Genomic DNA, 19,083 nt, shown 5'->3' on the forward strand with positions numbered 1-19,083 from the left:
GGCTGGTGCTGTGCCATAATCATTAAGCCTCTGCCTGTGGCACTGGTATCCCATACAGGTGCTGGTTCATGTCTCAGCTGCGCCACTTCCAATCCAGCTCTGTGCTAATGACCTGGGAAAGCAGTGGATGGTGGCCCAAGTGCTTGGACCCCTGTACCCATGTGTGAAGAAACTCATGGTTCCTGGCTTTGAGTTGGTCCAGCTCTGGCCATTGTGTCCATTTGGGGAGTGAACTAGCAAATGGAAGACCTCTCTCTTGGTCTTTCCCCTTGTCTATCTATGACTGCTTGTCAAATAAATAAGTAAATATTTTTAAAAATTAGACAAAGTAACATTTATCTGTGTAATTTCTGTCCTATAAGTAAATCAGAAATTAGAGACTAAGCATAATTGGTTTTCAAATTTCCTATAAATCAAAAATTTACCTCTTGCAGTAGCATGCAGTAAAATTTACTTTTTCAAAGAGGAAGAAGTTTAATAAGAGCCTTCAAAGAACTTTCTATGATGAGCCAAATTCACTGTTGCCAGAAAAAAATTTGTAAATTTTAGGAAGGCTGATTAGAAAAAATTAGATATGCCTTTTCCTAGCCACATGACTTTGTGAGATTAAGAAAGTGCTTTGGCCGGTGCCATGGCTCAATAGGCTAATCCTCCACCTGCGGCGCTGGCACACCAGGTTGTAGTGCTGGATGGAGCGCCGGATTCTGTCCCAATTGCGGGTGCAGCAGCCATTGGGGGTTGAACCAATGGAAAAGGAAGACCTTTCTCTCTCTGTCTCTCTCTCACTGTCCACTCTGCCTGTAGGAAAAAAAAAAAAAGAGAGTGCTTTGTTTCAACTTTTTCCTATTGATGAATACTGTCCCTTGAAATTTTTTCTTTAAAACTAAATACTAATTACCAGTAATCAATCATCCAAATAAGTACATGATAATATACATTAATTATTTTTTATTCAGCACATCATAGTGACAAATGTAGAGTAGTAGCACATTTATAGTCTGTCCTGGACTCTATTAAAATATTTATTTATGAGAGAGAGAGAGAGACCTTCCACCTGCTGGTTCACTCCCCAAATGACTGCGCCATGCCAAAACCAGGAGCATGGAACTCCAATGGTTCTTCCATAAAAGTGGGAAGTGCCAAAGTATTTCAGCAATGTTCTGCTGCTTTCCTACACACATTAGTAGTGAACTGGATCAGAACTGGGACTGGAACCTGAGTTCATCTGGGATGCCAGCATTGTGAGCAGCTGCTTAATCTGCACCAAATGCTGGCCCCTGTTCTTGATTCTTGTTTTTTTTTTTTTTTTTTTTTTGGACAGGCAGAGTGGTCAGTGAGAGAGAGAGACAGAGAGAGAAAGGTCTTCCTTTGCCGTTGGTTCACCCTCCAATGGCCACCGCTGCAGCCGGCGCACCACGCTGATCCGATGGCAGGAGCCAGGATCCAGGTGCTTTTCCTGGTCTCCCATGGGGTGCAGGGCCCAAGCACCTGGGCCATCCTCCACTGCACTCCCTGGCCATAGCAGAGAGCTGGCCTGGAAGAGGGGCAACCGGGACAGAATCCGGCGCCACAACCGGGTCTAGAACCCGGTGTGCCGGCACCACAAGGTGGAGGATTAGCCTAGTGAGCCACAGCGCCGGCTTGTTCTTGATTCTTAAAGGAAGGACACGGTAATGTCTAGCTGAAGAGAGATATGTACCAGACTTGAGTTTTACTATGGACAGATGACAGACACTGTAGATTTAGCTGAGTTTATGCCCAAGGGGTAGGACTCATTTAAGTTTCTTTTTTTAAAGATATGTTTTATTTACTTGAAAGACAGAGTTACAGAGAGAGCCAGAGCCAGAGCGAGAGCCAGAGCGAGAGTGAGAGCGAGAGCAAGAGCGAGAGCGAGAGCGAGAGAGAGAGAGAGAGATGATGTCTTCCATTCCACTGGTTCTCTCCCCAGTGACTGCAATGGCCAGAGCTGAACTGATCCAAGCCAGGAGCCAGGAGCTTCTTCCAGGTGTCTCATGTAGGTTAGGGGCCCAAGGACCTGGGCCATCTTCCACTGCTTTCCCAGGCCATAGCAGAGAGCTGGATCAGAAAAGGAGCAGGCAAGACTTGAACTGGTGCCCATAAAGGATGCTGGTGCTGCAGGCTAGGACTTTAATCCACTGCACCATAGCACTGCCCCCATTTGGGTCTTCTAACAAATCCTGGTGTTAGCTTGACTTGTAAATAGAGACAATTAATAAATTGCACAATAACCTTGGTAAATAATAGAGATATCTTTTGCTTATTTAGAAGGAGACTTTTAAAAGTAATTTTATAAAGAATATAAGGAGGGACTAGCATTTAAGCCACCATTTGTGAGAATGAAATCCTATATGGGTGCCAGTTCAAGTTCTGGCTGCTACACTTCTGCTACAGCTCCTTGATGATGGCCTGAGGAAACATCAGAGAATTGGCCAAGTGCTTGGGCTCCTTCATCCATGTGGCAGGCATGGAAGAAGTTCCTGGCTTTGACCTAACCCAACCCCTGTCTTTGTAGCCATTTGGGGAATGAACCAGATGATGGAAGATCTGTCTTTCTCTCTTCTCCGTAACTTTGACTTTCAAATACACAAATAAGTCTTTCATAAAAAGAATATCAATGAAAATAAACTCTTTAGAAATAGGTGATTTTAGGAGCTCATCAACGTGGCTGAGGAGGTTATGTCCTATCTGCAAGGCTGGCATCTCATATGGGTACCTGTTCAGGTCCTGATGCTCCACTTCCTATCCAGCTCCCAGCTAATGGCCAGGGAAAGCAGCTGAAATGACCCACATGATTGGGTCCCTGCCATCTACATGGAAGACGAGGAGGAAGCTTCTTTCTCCTGGCTTTGGTTTTACCCAGCTCTGGCCATTGCAGCCATCTGGGTAGTGAAGCAGCAGATGGAAAGTCTCTGACTCTGTTTCTCCATCCTTACAAATCTGCCTTTCAAATGAGTGCAATATATCTTTAAAAAGAGAAAAAATAGGTGATTTTATCCAATGTTAAAATGAATTCTTTAATGTTTCTTCAAAGGTCCTGTATTCTTCTGTATTGTAGGAAATAGCTGAAAATATTTAAACCCATTTTGATAGAGATTTTAAAAATTTATTTGAAAGAATTATAGAGATAGCTATAGAGATAGAGATATAGAGAAATATAGAGAAAGAGAGGGAGAGAGAGATAGAGAGAGAAAGAGAGAGATGTTGGTTCCATTTGTTGGTTCACATCCCAAATGGCCACAATGGCCAGGGCTGGGTTGATGCAAATCCAGAAGCCAGGAGCTCCTTCTGGGCTGCCCACATAGGTGCAGGACCCCAAATACTTGAACCATCTGGGACTTGAACTGGTGGCCATATGGGATGCCAGCACCATAGTTGCTGGCTTTACCCACTATTTTCACAGTGCTGGACCTCAATTTTATTTTAAAAATAATAAAAAATAAGTTGCATATTTTACTTACAATCAAATAGATTAAAAATAGGTACATTTGTTTTGGGAATCTCTAACATTTTCAATCATTATACCAATTTAAAAGTCTTAGTACATCAGCTTGAACAGATACGGAGGTCCAGGTTGGGTAGATTTTTCTCTTCTGTGGAATTTACATACATTCTATCATCCTAATGATTTTTAGTTCTTTAGCAATGCTTTATATAAAAGCACTCAAAATTTCATGGTTATAAAATGAAATGATGATGTGTATTGTCCATGAACCTTTTGAAATACCTTCTTATAAAATATAGGGGCTGGCACTGTGGCATAGCGAGTAAAGCCACCGCCTGCAGTGCCAGCACCCCATATGGGCACTGGTTTGAGACTTGGCTGCTCCACTTCTGATCCAGTTCTCTGCTATGGCCTGGGAAAGCAGTAGAAGATGGCCCAGGTCCTTGGGCCCCTGTACCCATGAGGAAACCCAGAGGAAAACCCTGGCTCCTGGCTTCAGATCAGCTCAGCTCTGGCCATGGCAGACATTTGAGGAGTGAAGCAGCAAATGGAAGACCTCTTTCTCTCTCTCTCTGCCTCTCTTTCTCTCTCTGTGTAACTCTTTCAAATTAAATCTTGAAAGGGACAAAGGAAGGAAAGAAGGAGGGAAGGAAGGAAGGAAGGAAGGAAGGAAGGAAGGAAGGAAGGAAACAGAAGAATCTGAAATGAATGAATAAATGAAAGGAAGGGAGGGAGGGAGGGAGGAAGGAAGACAGAAAAGGAAAGAAAGAAAGCAGAAGGGGTGAAGGGGTAACAAGAACCTGAAATGACTGAGGCTTATGTCCTTGTTCCATCAGTCCCAACTCTGAGTATAGATAAGGACATGGGGTGCCAGTTTCTTTCTGGCTACTTCTTGCTGATATGAACCATTGACATGGAGTGAGTATCTGTACTCTGGATTGGATTGATTGAAGAGCAGTCTTGGGTTTTTCCTGCATAATTGCTGGGGATTTAGTAGTCATATGCTCCTGTAAAGACTTTTGAAATATGTTAATTGTACATGGTAATAATGGAAGCATTATGACTATGAGGATAAAAGGAGAAATTAGAAACATTGCCCATGGTGGGAAAGATGGCCAAAATGAGGAGAACAAAGAGGGATATAGGAGAGCAAAAGAGTCCTGCCAGTTAATGTGAAGACAGATGTACGCCTGAGTGCTCCTGTTTTGTTTAGTGTGTACGTGCAGTCAAGGAGCTGTGGGGTAGTTAGTCTGGCCTGCTTCTGGTCCTGGGGCCCCTCATTTCCTAGCTGGCCTGGGAGGAGAGCTGGCCTGAATAGATTAGTTTTAATAGGTGACATCTCTAAAAGAAATTTAGAGCTCTGCCTGCAATGTTACTGATCCTAGGTCATCCCTTCAACCATGCTGGTTACTTTGGAAGTTGGGAAGAGTGAAGGGCTTTTTCAGTTTAGGGAGGGCCAACAGGGTCTGCAGCTCTGACCCAGGAGTCCTTCAACCTCCAGGGCAGTTCCATTTCCAGTAGTGTCGCTCTTGGTAGAGTTGTCAGGCCCCTTCAGGAGCCATCTTCTAGCATGACTGCTGCTTGCCCAATGCCCAGATTGCTCATATTGCCAATCAGTGCCATTTGAGGTAGACTGGCTTTGTTGGGTCTCCTTGGTGGAAGACTCCTATGTAAGGCAGCCATTAATTGGCCTGCCATCTATCCTTACATTGCTCCTGTACATTGGCTGCCTAAATAACTCCTCTTCCTCCTAGTCTCTGTTAAAGTGGACTACGGAGGCAGCCTTTGGGAAGGTCAGCCAAGGTGGTGCTCAATCCCATCCCTAATCCTTGGTGGCCAGAGCTACAAATCTATAGTCACAGGCACGTTATCACAGTGTTTTTCAGGGCTGGTACTGTGGCACAGCAGGTTAAAGCCCCAGCATGCAGTGCTGGCTCACCATACAGATGCCATTTCAAGTCCCAGATGCTTCACTTTTGATCCAGCTCCCTGCTAATGCACCTGGGAAAGCAGCAGAGGATGGCACAATTCCTTGGGCCCCTGAATCCATGCGGGAGAACTAGGAAGAAGCTCCTGGCTCCTGACTTTGGAATAGTTCTGCTCATGTGGCTGTTTGCAGAGTGAACCAGAAGATGGGAGACTTCTCTCTCTCTTTGTAATTCTTTCAGATAAATAAAATAAAAATAAACCTTTAGAATAAATAAAAATAAAAAAAGAAAGATAAGATTATGCCCATAAGGAAAGGTATGTCCCTCTAGGTAAGATCAAACATTAAGACCATCTTATCTAAATTGTCATGCATTTTGAAGTAATTATTAAGACCCTCTCTCCCTTAGTTTGGTTTGAAAAGGAAGGTTTCAAATGTTTGCTGTACAAAAAGTCTTTCAGAACCTTGAAGAGGACACATTTTAAACATAGAGCCCACAATGTTTCAATTTCCATGAGCAGTAAATCTGATTTTTAGTACAAAATGTGAATGATGAAAGACTTTAAATAGGTAAAATTGTAAATGGTTAAATTTATAAAACTCATTAAATAAAAAGAAGAGGTGATTGCCTACTCCAGACAGTATTTTCGAAAGCATCTGCAAGATTTTATAAAACATTTATCTCTTTTAGGCCTCTAGGACCTTTTCATGAAGATAACCATCATGACTGATAGCAACACAACAAGATGATAGGACTTTTGTAGCATTTGGACATTTGTATTGATAGCATTTTACATCATCATAACATTTAGTACCATTTCACATCTTGACACTACCTTTAATATAACCCAATTAGCCTCATTAGTTGATGTCTCTACAAGATGAAAGAAATATCCTTTGACATTTCCAGGGCCCAACTGGAAATATCAAAGTCCAAAGAATTTGGAACTTTATTTTTTGAATGCCTGCAAAGATTTTAATCCAAGAAGGCTTAAAATGTCTGGTAGAAATAGGATCCCTTAACATCTTAATGCAATATAGGCCAGACTTGATCATTGTTCAAAAGTGATCCCTCAAATGCTTTCAAATGAGCATATAATCAAACCACAACTCTTATTAATAAAGACTCAGGTGTTTTTAAACAATTGATCTCTTTGGTCTTTCTCTAAAATGGATAAGTAAAACCTTAAATGAGTTAGCACACAGAATCATCTCATAATTTGAAGCAATTTTAACAGAGAAATAGAGAAGAAAAGAGAGCTTACTGGAGTTGATAGAAAACTGACAGACTCACCAATTAAACAAAAAAACTATTAAAAGGAGATGCTTTTAATCTATTTCAGAATTAGCAATTAAGACTATCACCAAATAGTTCTGATTTCCTTGAGTTACATTTTGAATTGATCCTTTAAAAATCTCCAAATCAAGAGATTTTCTAAATAAAAGAATGTAGCAAATTTCAACCTTAATCTCAAGTGGTCTTGAATAATTTTTCATATATGAACATTTGTAAAAATATATTTGTTAACAAATGTAAATTATTTTATAGACTGTAAATCAGACATTACAAAATAGGGGCCAGCACTGTGGCGCAGTGGGTTAAAGTCCCAGCCTGTGGCACCAGCATCCCATATGGGTGATGGTTCAAGTCCCGGCTGCTCCACTTCTGATCTAGCTCTCTGTTATGGCCTGGGAAAGCAGTAGAAGATTGCCTACGTCCTTGGGCCCCTGCACCCATGGAGACCTGTAAAAAGCTCCTGGTTCCTGGCTTGGGATCAGATCAGATCAGCTCTGGCCATTGCTGTCATTTGGGGAGTAAACCAGTGGAATGGGCAATCTCTCTCTCTGGCTGTACCTCTCTCTGTAACTCTTTCAAATAAATAATTCTTTAAATAATCTTCCTAGATTCAAGACAGAAATTCCTTCAAACCCAATATCCAGTTGAATTTTACAACTGAACCAAAATTTCATGCCCGAGATCGTTATTTACCAAAGACATCTTTTTGGATTTTAAACTGAATTTGAGCCTAGTTTTTCATCCAGAAAACACCTTGGGCTAATAATGTCTGGTCAACCATCAGCTACTTGGAACTGTCTGAAACAACTACATCTTCAGGCAGCTCCATGACCCCAAGGTTGACTGTGCCCAGTGGCCAGGGTGCCACAGATGAGTTACTCACTAGTGGTTGTTCAACATCACATTCAATTTCATGAAGGAGGACATCCATCAGAGCAGATGGGCACCTTCTTGTTGAAGAGATTCCCAATGAGGACAATGTAATAGGTGACAGAATGAAGTGCTACTGTGCAGAGCAAGTTATACCTGGAAATAGTAATGAACCCAGTGAGCCAGTTGGTTCGAGCATTATTCCACATAGGTTAGGAGAGCTATCTCCCAGGGTAACATTTCCATGGGAGGGGCCCTTTATTTCCTTTCCACCCCTTGTGTGGAACATTGCTGGATAGAGGGCTTCATGGGTGTGGAATTCCTGAAATCCTACCAGGACTTTACAAAGGACTTGGTGGCCCACTTGGTGGAGGTCATGAGAAATTCCAAGGTGGCCAGGTTAAAATAACAGGCAAGACTTTGTCTCCATGAAATATTAGCAAAGAGATTTTGGCTGCCGCTAGACAAGGCAGGGGAAAAGATAGAAGAAGGCTAGGCATGGGGCATTCTTTCAAGTGAAGTTGCTCAGGACTTGCCACAGTTCTTGAGATTTCTTTGCCAGCACTGCCAAATATATTACTGGAGATGGCTGGAACAGAGATGTTTGTCTTCATGTGAGAGAGAATCTAGATGTGATATAGAGTAGCAGTGCGAGATGTGGCTGCATTATGTTAGGTTTTAGGATTTTAGGACTCATAGAAGGATAGGAAGTAGCTAGTTAAAGGTCTTTATGGGCCACTGCTGTGGCATAGGGAATAAAGCCTCCACCTGCAGTGCCAGCATCCCATGTGGGTACTGGTTCGTGTCCTGGCTGCTCCACTTCCAATCCAGCTGTCTGCTATGGCCTGGGAAAGGAGCAGAAGATGGCCCAAGTCCTTGGGTCCCTGAATCCATGTGGGAGACCAGGAAGAGGTTCCTGGCTTCTGGCTTCTGATCAGCAGAGCTCCGGCCATTGCGGCCATTTGGGGAGTGAACCAATGGAAGGAAGACCTTTCTCTGTCTCTCCCTCTCTCTGTAATTATAACTCTCATGTTGGGGTCTCAAGCCCGATGCTAGCCCCTGACCAGCAGGGGCAGCACAAGCCCTCCCCAAAAAGGTGAACGGGAAGGGTAAGGTTGACAGGTGAACACACCACAAGCACCCATGAGTTCTGTCGAAGCAGGAACCACTTTATTGAGGAAGTGTGCAGGTATAAAGCTTACGAAAGACATGCACAGTAGGGGAGCCAATCAGTGAATAGGTCATGCAGGCATGGGTGGACCACACACAGGGGCACCTTAAGCAAAGTATAGAGATCATGCACTGTCCACGTGTCTGGAGCTAAAGCAGACCTATCCCTGCCAGTGGTCTGATGATCATACGTAGCTTAATGGCAGCAGCCACAGACACACCCATCAAACATCCACCAGGCACCATATTGGGATGGAGATTTTAGGCAATGCCCAATACTCTCAAATAAAATAAGTAAAATCTTTTTTTTCTTTTTTGAGAGGCAGAGTTAGACAGTGAGACAGAGAGACACAGAGATGGGTCTTCCTTCCGTTGGTTCACCCCCCTAAATGGCCACTACAGCTGGTGTGCTGTGCTGATCTGAAGCCAGGAGCCAGGTGCTTTCTCCTGGACTCCCATGCAGTTGCAGGGCCCAAGCACTTGGGCCATCCTCCACTGCCTTCCCGGTCCACAGCAGAGAGCTGGACTGGAAGAGGAGCAACTGGGACAGAACGGATGCCCCATCAGGGACTAGAAACCCGGGGTGCCAGTGCTGTAGGCAGAGGATTAGCCAAGTGAGCCATGGCACTGGCCAATAAATAAAATCTTGAAAAAAAAAAAAAAGAGGCAGGCTAGAGGGGAATTGAGATTTAGAACCCATGAATTAAGCAAAATATGGCCTGAGGGAAGAAGGTCCTTTCACAGGAAAGAGTCACCCCAACTGAGAACCTGAGTCCTGAGTTCTCTAAGAGGAGACCACGAGAATCCCCAAGCTCAAACTGGTGTCCCAGTTTTAAGCTGTTACAGATAAGCATTTCCCCCAAGAGCAGGAAACTGACTAAACATGCCAGGCCCTAAGAGGGGCATGAACTGGCCCAACCAAATACCCCAGGCCCTAAAGGGAGGAAGAAGCCTCATGAGCATCGCCCCAATATGCTTGAGGTGGCAGAGACCTCTCTTACCAAGCCAGTGGGTTGAGAATTAGGTTCACTGTGGCCTGCAGTGATGAGATCTGGCAAAAGCTCTGTGAATGCATTGAGAAATGAGAAAGTGCAAGCAGATGAGAAAGTGATCTGGAGAGCATCTCTCAGGGCCATCTGAGTCAGAAGGGAAAAGGACATGGTGGGAAAGAGAAGGTGGGGGGGGGCAGAGACAGTAAAAAGGGAAAAGAGTTCAGAAAGGAGAAGAACGTCTGGAGAAACGTTAATATGCACAGCTCTTACCAAAAGGATACAGGAGTGGCTGACTGGGGCCAGTTGCCATTCCCTCACTCCCCCCTCACATGACACACCACACATAAGGAGATGATACGAACTCACAGTCAGACTGAATTTATTCAAAGAAAATGAACTTGCGGAAGTTGACCAGCTGCCAGTGTGCACAAAGACCAAACATGTGGCTGAAGTCCCAGACACCAGCAACCTGGGCCTTATTATATCTTAGATGGGTTAGGGAAAAGGTGGGGAATAGTAGGTGGAGATGAGCTTCTCCATATAGGTTTTCCAAGTTTTTCAAGGGCTTCCAAACCTGGAGAAGAATGTACGGGGTGAGGTGGGAACAATATAGGATGTGAGACTGAACTGGTCTCTTGAAAGAAGGCAGGGGTAACAAGAACCTAAAATGACTGACGCTTATGTTCTTGTCCCATCATAAGCCAAAGCCAAGAGCCTGGAACTCCATCTGAGTTCCCACACGGATGGCAGAGACACAAGCACTTGGGCTGCTTTCCCAGGTGCATTAGTGTTGTGGGTTAGCTTAGGCTCAAACTTCAATTTCATGCTCTTGCCTTTTACTTAAAGAAGAATTCTAAGTTCAGGCACAAATACAACATGCAGCATGATGAGGCTTATTTATAGTGAGAATACATAGGAACAAATAGTCTTTATTAAAGCAGAGTGTGGCAGGAAGGGGAAAGACAGACTTCCATACCAGCCTCTTCTGTGTCCACGAGGGGAGAGAGAGCAAGCAAGCTTCACCAAGCTTCTTATGAGCTTCCAAAAGGGCAGTGGTTACATAGTCTGCTTGACATGTGGGTGATAGGACTACCTGGGGGTGGAGGAGGTATGGCTTTCAGCTCATGAACTATCTATCTACCTTAGTTTTTCCACTTCATGAGCAGGGAGCTGGATTGGAAGTGGAGCAGCTGAGACTGCAACCAACATGCAGGTGGGATTGCTTGCATGTAGAGGTGGTTAAATCATAGTGCCACAACACTGGCCCTGATATTGACATATCATTAACTAAAGTCTTTATTTCATTTTCAATTCCTCAGTTATTGCATAATATACTTTTTCTGTCTTAGTAACCACAAATTATCATTTTAAAATCAAAACCTAGACATTTTAATTATAAAAATAATACATGGGGTGGCATTGTGATTCTGCAGGTTGAGCTGTTGCTTAGAATACCAGTATCCCATAACAGAAAGCCTGATATGAGTCCTGCCTGCTCTTCTGTTCCAGCTCCCTGATAATCCAGTTTCCTGGTAATGCACCTGGAAGGACAGACAGTGACCCAAGTGCCTAGATCCCTGTTGCTGTGGATTCGTTTCTGAGAGGAAGAGCGTGGTGGGGGAAAGAGGTGCAGAGTCACCACACAGACCCCAGGAGTTGGGTGAAAGCAGGCCTGAGGCAAGCAGTTGCTACAGCTGCTTATATAGTAAGGCAGCCAATCCAGTCAAGGGGTGGTCTATGCCCTAACCAATCACAGCCTGTTGCCAGGCAATTTCCAAAGCCATCCTATCACAGCCTGTTGCCAGCCAGGCTCTGTTGCCAGGCAGTTTCTGAAACCATCCAATCACAGCCTGTTGTCAGTCAGGCTCTGTTGTCATGTGGTTTCCGAAGCCATCCAATCATGGCCTGTTGCCAGGCAGTTTCTGTTGCCAGTGACCATCTTGGCATGACCTTCTCATTTTCTCGTTCCACCACATTGATCCCTATCACCTATGTGGCAGGCCCACATGGGATTCCTGGTCTCTGGCTTTATCCTAGCCCACCCTAGATATTGAAGCCATTTCTGGAAGAAAACAGTAGATGGAAGCTCTCTCTCTCCTTCACTCCCTCAACTTCTCCCTCTCTCTCTCTCTCTACCTTTAAAAGTACATCTTCATAACAACACACATATTAGCTATTAAAGACTGCAGAAGAGTATAAAATGAAAGCATGACTCCCTGCATCCTATACTAGTCATATTTCCCAGAACAAACTACTCTTAACTAATTCCTACATTATCTTCTGAGATTTCTATATGCATATATACAAGAGTACTTTAAAGTATCATGAAAATGTAATCAAATGATTAAGTCTAATTTGCTGTAATTAATTTCTTTTTAAATTTTTATTTTTATTTATTTGAAAAGCAGAGTTACAGAGAGGCAGAGACAGAGAGAGTGAGAGTGAAAGCGAGGTCTTCCATCTGTTGGTTCACTCCCCAGATGGCCACAATGGCTAGAGCTGAGCAGATCCAAAGCCAGGTGCTTCTTCAGGTCTCCCATATGGGCACAGAGGTCCAAGGACTTGGGCCATCTTCCACTGCTTTCCTGGGTCATAGCAGAGAGCTGGATCAGAAGTGGGGCAGCTGGGACTTAAACAAGTGTCCAATGGGCACAGCAGGTGACAGCTTTACCTGCTGCACCACAATGTTGGCCCTTGTAACTAATTCCAAAGTCCATGCATACAAGAAGGTTTCAAAATCATTTGTGTAGTGTGTATTATGAAAAGAGGTGAATGAATTACAAGTTTTGCACCAAAATATCATCTTTAATTCTATTTCTCATGAACTTTTTGAAGTGCCTTCATAAAGATATTTGTGCAGAGGGCTGGCATTGTGGCATAAATGGGTTAAACCACCACCTTTAATGCTGATATCACTTATGGGCACTAGTTTGTGTCCCAGCTGCTCCACTTCTGATCCAAATCCCTGTTTATGTGCCTGGGAAAACAGTGAAAGATGACCTGGTGGAAGCTCTTGGCTCCTGGCCTCTGGCCCCTGGCTCCTGGCTCTTGGATTTGGCCTGGCTCAGCCCCAGCCATTGCAGCCACTTGGGGAGCAAATCAGCAGATTCACAGGGAGAGATGGAACAGCTCTCCTTGCCTGTCTCTCTGCCTTCTGAATGAAATGACAATGAGTAAATAGCACTTTATAAAGAGATACATATGCATGTGTCCTTTTTTTTACAAAGGGGCATTTTTTCTGTACCTTGTTTTACATAAGTACTCTGTCCCTACACCATTTTTCAGACCTATTACATATTTAGTATTTGACTGTACAAATATAGCATAGTGCATTTTACCACTTCTCTGTCAATATACATTTAGGTTGCTTCTGATTTATTCCCATCTTCAACAATACTACAAAGACCTGACTTGGTCTTTATGTATTTGACCAAATACATGTTAGATAAATTTGAAGTTGAATCCTAGCAAAGGACATTTACATTTAAAGAACTTTGATCTGCTAAATTATCCTCCAAAGAGAGTACTGTGTTATTCTCCTGCCAATATGAGTGCAAGGGCCTGTTTCCCCACACCTTCCAAAAGTGTGTGTGATCAGAGTCCAAATCCCTTCCGATGCTTCCGATTTCCCATTTCTTCTGCTCTCTGTCTTAACTTTTCTTTCCCTCTTTTTAGGTCTCTGATCACACTTGGCTTTTGCCAAACTAATCTGTGAATATGTTCTGCAATTATTTCCTCTCTACTTACCTTCTTCACTGCCTTCTCTCACCCTCCAACCTCACTTTTCCTGCTCACAAACTTCCCTGATAGTTTCCCTGCTGCTCGGCACAACTGAACAGAAAACAGGTGCTCGCTCTTTCCCTGGTCTCCCAACCTGCCATCCTCTTCAACCAACAGAGATGTTAATCAGGAAACATGGGAATAATTTCATAGGAAATAACACTGCCTGTGGTGCTGGCATCTAATACAAATTTCTTATACAGGAGTATGGTTTTGCATTTCATTACGCCCATTCTCTACTGCTTATAAACATTATCATATGAAAAAACAGAAATGAGAGTTAACTATATCAGAAATTATGTCAGAAATTAACTCTGAATTTTAAAAAGCTATAATATACATGGTTAATTTTGGCAATCTGCACAAATGACCTGCATCCTATTACTTTTTGCTTTTGAGTACTTCCCAACCTCTCTACTGACCTCCACCTCCTCCCTCCTCCTTCACTCCTACTCCCTTTCTACACCACTGCCCCCTTTGCCCCTGAAGCTCTCTCCCTTTGGAAGCAGTCTTGTAGACTGACATTCAATCATGTGAGAAATGTTACTTATTTCAAAATGGTTCTGTAGGACAGGCCTGAATGGCATCTGATGGCAATCAACTGGCCTTCTAATAACCCTTAAATATGTTTTCAGCATACATGGGGCCAGTATTGAGGCATAATATGTAAAGCCACTGCCTGTGACACTGACATCCCACATGGGCTGTGGTTCATGTCGCAGCTACCCTACTTCTCATCCAGCTCTCTGGTAATGTGCCTGAGAAAGTATCAGAGGATAGCCCAAGTGCTTGCGTCACTGCTTCTTCATGGGAGACGTGGATGAATCTCCTGGCTCCTGCTTTGATCCAGTCCAGCGCTGGCTGTTGTAGCCACTGAGGATGTGAACCAGTAGATGGAAGATTGAGATCTGCATGTGTGTGTGTGTGTGTGTTTATCTTTTCCTCTAACTCTGCCTATCAAATAAATAAATTTCTTTTTTTTTTTTTTTGACAGAGTGGACAGTGAGAGAGAGAGACAGAGAGAAGGGTCTTCCTTTTGCCGTTGGTTCACCCTCCAATGGCTGCTGTGGCCAGCGTGCTGCGGTCGGTGCACCACACTGATCCGAAGGCAGAAGCCAGGTGCTTCTCCTGGTCTCCCATGGGGTGCATGGCCCAAGCACCTGGACCATCCTGCACTGCACTCCCTGGCCACAGCAGAGAGCTGGCCTGGAAGAGGGGCAACAGGGACAGAATCCGGCACCCCGACCAGGACTAGAACCCAGTGTGCTGGCTCCGCTAGGTGGAGGATTAGCCTGTTGAGCCACGGCGCCGGCCACAAATAAATTTCTTTTAAAAAGTTTTAGAAAGGGGTCCACACTATGGTGCAGCTAGTTGAAAACATCCCTTGTAATACTGGCATCCCATATAGGTACCAGTCCTGGTGGCTCCATTTCACATCCAGCTCCCTGCCAATGGTCTGGGATCAAGTACTTGGGCCCCTATACCCAAGTAGGAGATCTGACTCCTGGCTCCTGGCCTCAGTCTAGCACAGCAGAGGCTGTTGTGGCTATTTGGGGAGTGAACCAGAAGATGAAGATCTCTCTCTTAGAATAAAAAAAAGAGGGGTCAGCACTGTGGCGCAGTAGGTTAATCCTCCACCTTCTGCGCTGGCATCACATATGGGCACTGGTTCTAGTCCCGGTTGCTCCTCTTCCAATCCAGCTCTCAGCTGTGGCCTGGGAAAGTAGTAGAAGAGAGCCCAAGTCCTTGGGCCCATGCACCCATGTGGGAGATCCAGGAGAAGCTCCTGGCCCCTGGCTTCAGATCAGCAAAGCTCTGAACATTGCAGCCAACTGGGGAGTGAACCAGCAGATGGAAGACCTTTCTCTCTATCTCTCTCTCTGCTGATAACTCTACCTCTCAAATAAACAAAAAAACTTTTTTAAAAAAATAGAAAATAAGCCGGCGCCGTGGCTCAATAGGCTAATCCTCCACCTTGCGGCGCCGGCACACCGGGTTCTAGTCCCGGTCGGGGCGCCGGATTCTGTCCCGGTTGCCCCTCTTCCAGGCCAGCTCTCTGCTATGGCCAGGGAGTGCAGTGGAGGATGGCCCAGGTGCTTGGGCCCTGCACCCCATGGGAGACCAGGAAAAGCACCTGGCTCCTGGCTCCTGCCAGGATCAGCGCGGTGCGCCGGCTGCAGCGGCGGCCATTGGAGGGTGAACCAGCGGCAAAAGGAAGACCTTTCTCTCTCTGTCTCTCTCTCTCACTGTCCACTCTGCCTGTCAAAAATAATAATAAAAAAAAAAATAGAAAATAGATTAAAATTAAGGAGAACAAATAAAAAAAGCCCCTCTCTCATTCTGCCTTTCTGTTTAAAGAAAACTGACCACAAATATTCTGACTCAATTTGACATACGATGGAGCCAAGAAAGCTACTGCTGACTTTGTCTATGCCTCCTCAATCCCTTTCTGCAGAAAAAACAATTCCTCTTGCTTTCCAAGCACCCAAAGCCAAAATGACCAGTGCTACCCAGTTTAACTCTGTTAAGGCTGCTCCAGCATTGAAGGAAAGAAGGAGGAAGGGACACAAATGCATGGTGCTTTAGATCATAGTTTCAGACCAGAATGTCATGGTTGGGGGGTGGGTGCTTTCTCAAGATGGGAGTCTCACGTGCTCCAAAATGGAGTCCCTACTGTCCAGGTGTTACTTCGTTACCAGCTTATGTATCTCATACAAAATATTTCTCTCTTAGGCCGGCGCCGCGGCTCAACAGGCTAATCCTCCGCCTTGCGGCGCCGGCACACTGGGTTCTAGTCCTGGTCAGGGCGCCGGATTCTGTCCCGGTTGCCCCTCTTCCAGGCCAGCTCTCTGCTGAGGCCAGGGAGTGCAGTGGAGGATGGCCCAAGTGCTTGGACCCTGCACCCCATGGGAGACCAGGATAAGTACCGGGCTCCTTCCATCGGATCAGCGCGGTGTGCTGGCTGCAGCACACTGGCCATGACGGCCATTGGAGGGTGAACCAACGGCAAAGGAAGACCTTTCTCTCTGTCTCTCTCTCTCACTGTCCACTCTGCCTGTCCAAAAAAAAAAAAAAAAAAAAGAACATATAAAAAAATATTTCTCTCTTACACATTTTATAAAACTTGCCAGAAACCTATAGCCATGAGGGGAAGGATGTGCCAAGGACAGCCAGTTAGCCTGATGAGTCTCAGCATCCTGTTCTCAGCTTTTTCCAAGTCGTATTAACAGGTAAACAACACAGTTGCTCAGAAAGTGGTCTTACACTTGTTACAAGAGCTGCTTCCCACCGGAAGCACGAAAATGCTGGTCCATTCACAAGCACTGTGATAGGGAGGGCACTGGAGAAAAGGTCAAAAACAACACACTGGGGCTGAGAGGAGAAATGCTGTCACCCTAACACCCTCTATCCAGAAATCACTTTCTGTGTTCACTTCCTAGATGGCCTCATTATGCTAATGAGTTTCATAAACTGGTAATCTGGTGACAATGACATTCTATCAGGACACTGGAATCACTCAGTTCTTCATGTGAAAACTGCATTACACTGAAACTCACTCAGCAATAGTTTTCAAGGTCACATCTACTCTACATCTCTGTGGGGGGAGAGGTGAACTTTTTTTCTTTCCCCTCTTTTTGACCCCTCCTCCCATTAACAACTTGTATAGATGCTTCCACAGACCACAGTCTTTATGAAAATGTAGAACTAATATCGTCCTATGTCAAAAATGTCATGGGTTAAACACAGAACCCAAAATAAGACAAGTATCTGGACTTCTTAGTTAATTCAGTGTGGGGTCCAGGGCTGTGGCAGAGTGAGTAAAGCTGCCCCCTTCAGTGCCCGCATCCCATATGGGCCATGCCAGGTGGATTGTTTTCAAAGGGAGGGGGGAATTTTTTCTAAGTCCCAGCTACCCCACTTTAATCTAGCTCTCTGCTATGGCCTGGGAAAGCAGTAGATGATGGCCTAGGTCCTTGGGCCCTGTACCCAGTGGGAGACCCAGAAGAAGCTCCTGGCTCCTGGCTCCTGGCTTCAGGTCAGCCCAGCTCTGACCATTGCAGGCATTTGGGGAATGAACCAGCAGATGGAAGACCTCTCCCTCTCTCTCTGCCTCTGCCCCTCTGTATCTCTGACTTTCAGATAAATAAATAAATCTTTTTTAAAAAAAGTATGGACTGTAAGACAATCAGCCTGGTGGAGCACTGGGTGACTGCAGAACTGGGCAGAGAAAGTGCTACTTTTCTGTATTTGTGTTTATAGTTCTCCACTTCATGCAAATCCAGACTAAAATAGCTCCAGTTGTTGACCGCACAGTTCGCTCTCACTTTGTAAAGGGGTCAGCGGCAGGCAATAGCAGTTGACATCCTTCCTAACAGGAGAAGGAAGAAGGGCTGATGACAGAAATTGAAAAGCAGCAATTAAGGCATCAGCTAAGATTCTGTGGCCTCAAACTCCAGATTGAAAAGTCTGTTAACTAAACACGGAAGAAGGATCAACCCGCAAAGTTACTGCTCACCCTTCACGCTGCTCCCTCTGGCGAAAAGCTCAGCAGCAGGGCCACCGCTGCCAGGTGTGTCCATGGGGAATCCAACGCCCGATGAGGTGCAGAATGGGGGCCATGGAGCAGCTCCTATTCTGACCCTCCTTCCCACCCCTGCAGCCTCCCACACTCCTCTGAAGGCCACTGAGCCCCACCCCGCAGAAGCAGCAGCCAGAAGGCATTCTGTGACCCACCCGAAGTGGGAGCCGGGCTTATTTAAATAGAGAGAACTGGCAGCCTCACAGCCTTCCTTCCCCGCCCTCTCACCTGCCCTGCTTGTGCAGTTGTCCTGACCGGTGTTCTCTGTTTTGTAACCACCACATAAAGCACATTGAGGAAAATTTGATCAAGGTAACACAGGGGCCGGCCAGGCACTGGGAGGCAGGGCAGTGGCGGTGGGAGACAGGAGAGCCAAGGTCCCAGCCCTGACCCTGCCCCAGGAAGCCACCAGGATCACTGAGAATCAAGTGAGCCACGTGGCGGAGCCACCACCCACCCTCTCACCCATCCCTCTCCCACACTCACATCTGTGCCCCTTCTGTTCTCCATACTTGCCTGAAAGTCCCGGGAGCCCATCCCCCTGCTTCAGGACACTCAGGGAGCAAAGCAGAGAGTGTGGGACAGAAAAAGTCCCTGGCATGTGGGACCCACAGGCGGCAGCTGAAGAGGCACAGAAGCAGCGGGTGGCGGCTCAGGGTGTCTCCGCAGACTTCCTGGGATTGTACGTGCAGGGCAGGAGCCACAGTGAATGTGGGAGAAGGAGCAGCGTGGGCTCTCAGGCTGACTCCCCATGAATGAACTTGCTCTGTTCTCAACTCTGCGCCAGAGAGCAGGCACCGACATGCACGTACGCAGGCGCAGGTACTCCCACGTCCACACGCACAGGCAATCAGAACACAGAATACGTCAGGGCACCTGGCGACTCTGGGAAATGGAGTCCAGGCCACGCATTTCTAGAGACCAGCGGGCGATCCCCAAGGGCTTCAGTGTGGAGTGGATGGAGAAATACTGGCCAGCAGGGGGCATTCGCTCTGTTCACATCCC

This window comes from Oryctolagus cuniculus, unplaced genomic scaffold, assembly GCF_964237555.1.
Source record: "Oryctolagus cuniculus unplaced genomic scaffold, mOryCun1.1 SCAFFOLD_115, whole genome shotgun sequence".
Classification (NCBI taxonomy): domain Eukaryota; kingdom Metazoa; phylum Chordata; class Mammalia; order Lagomorpha; family Leporidae; genus Oryctolagus; species Oryctolagus cuniculus.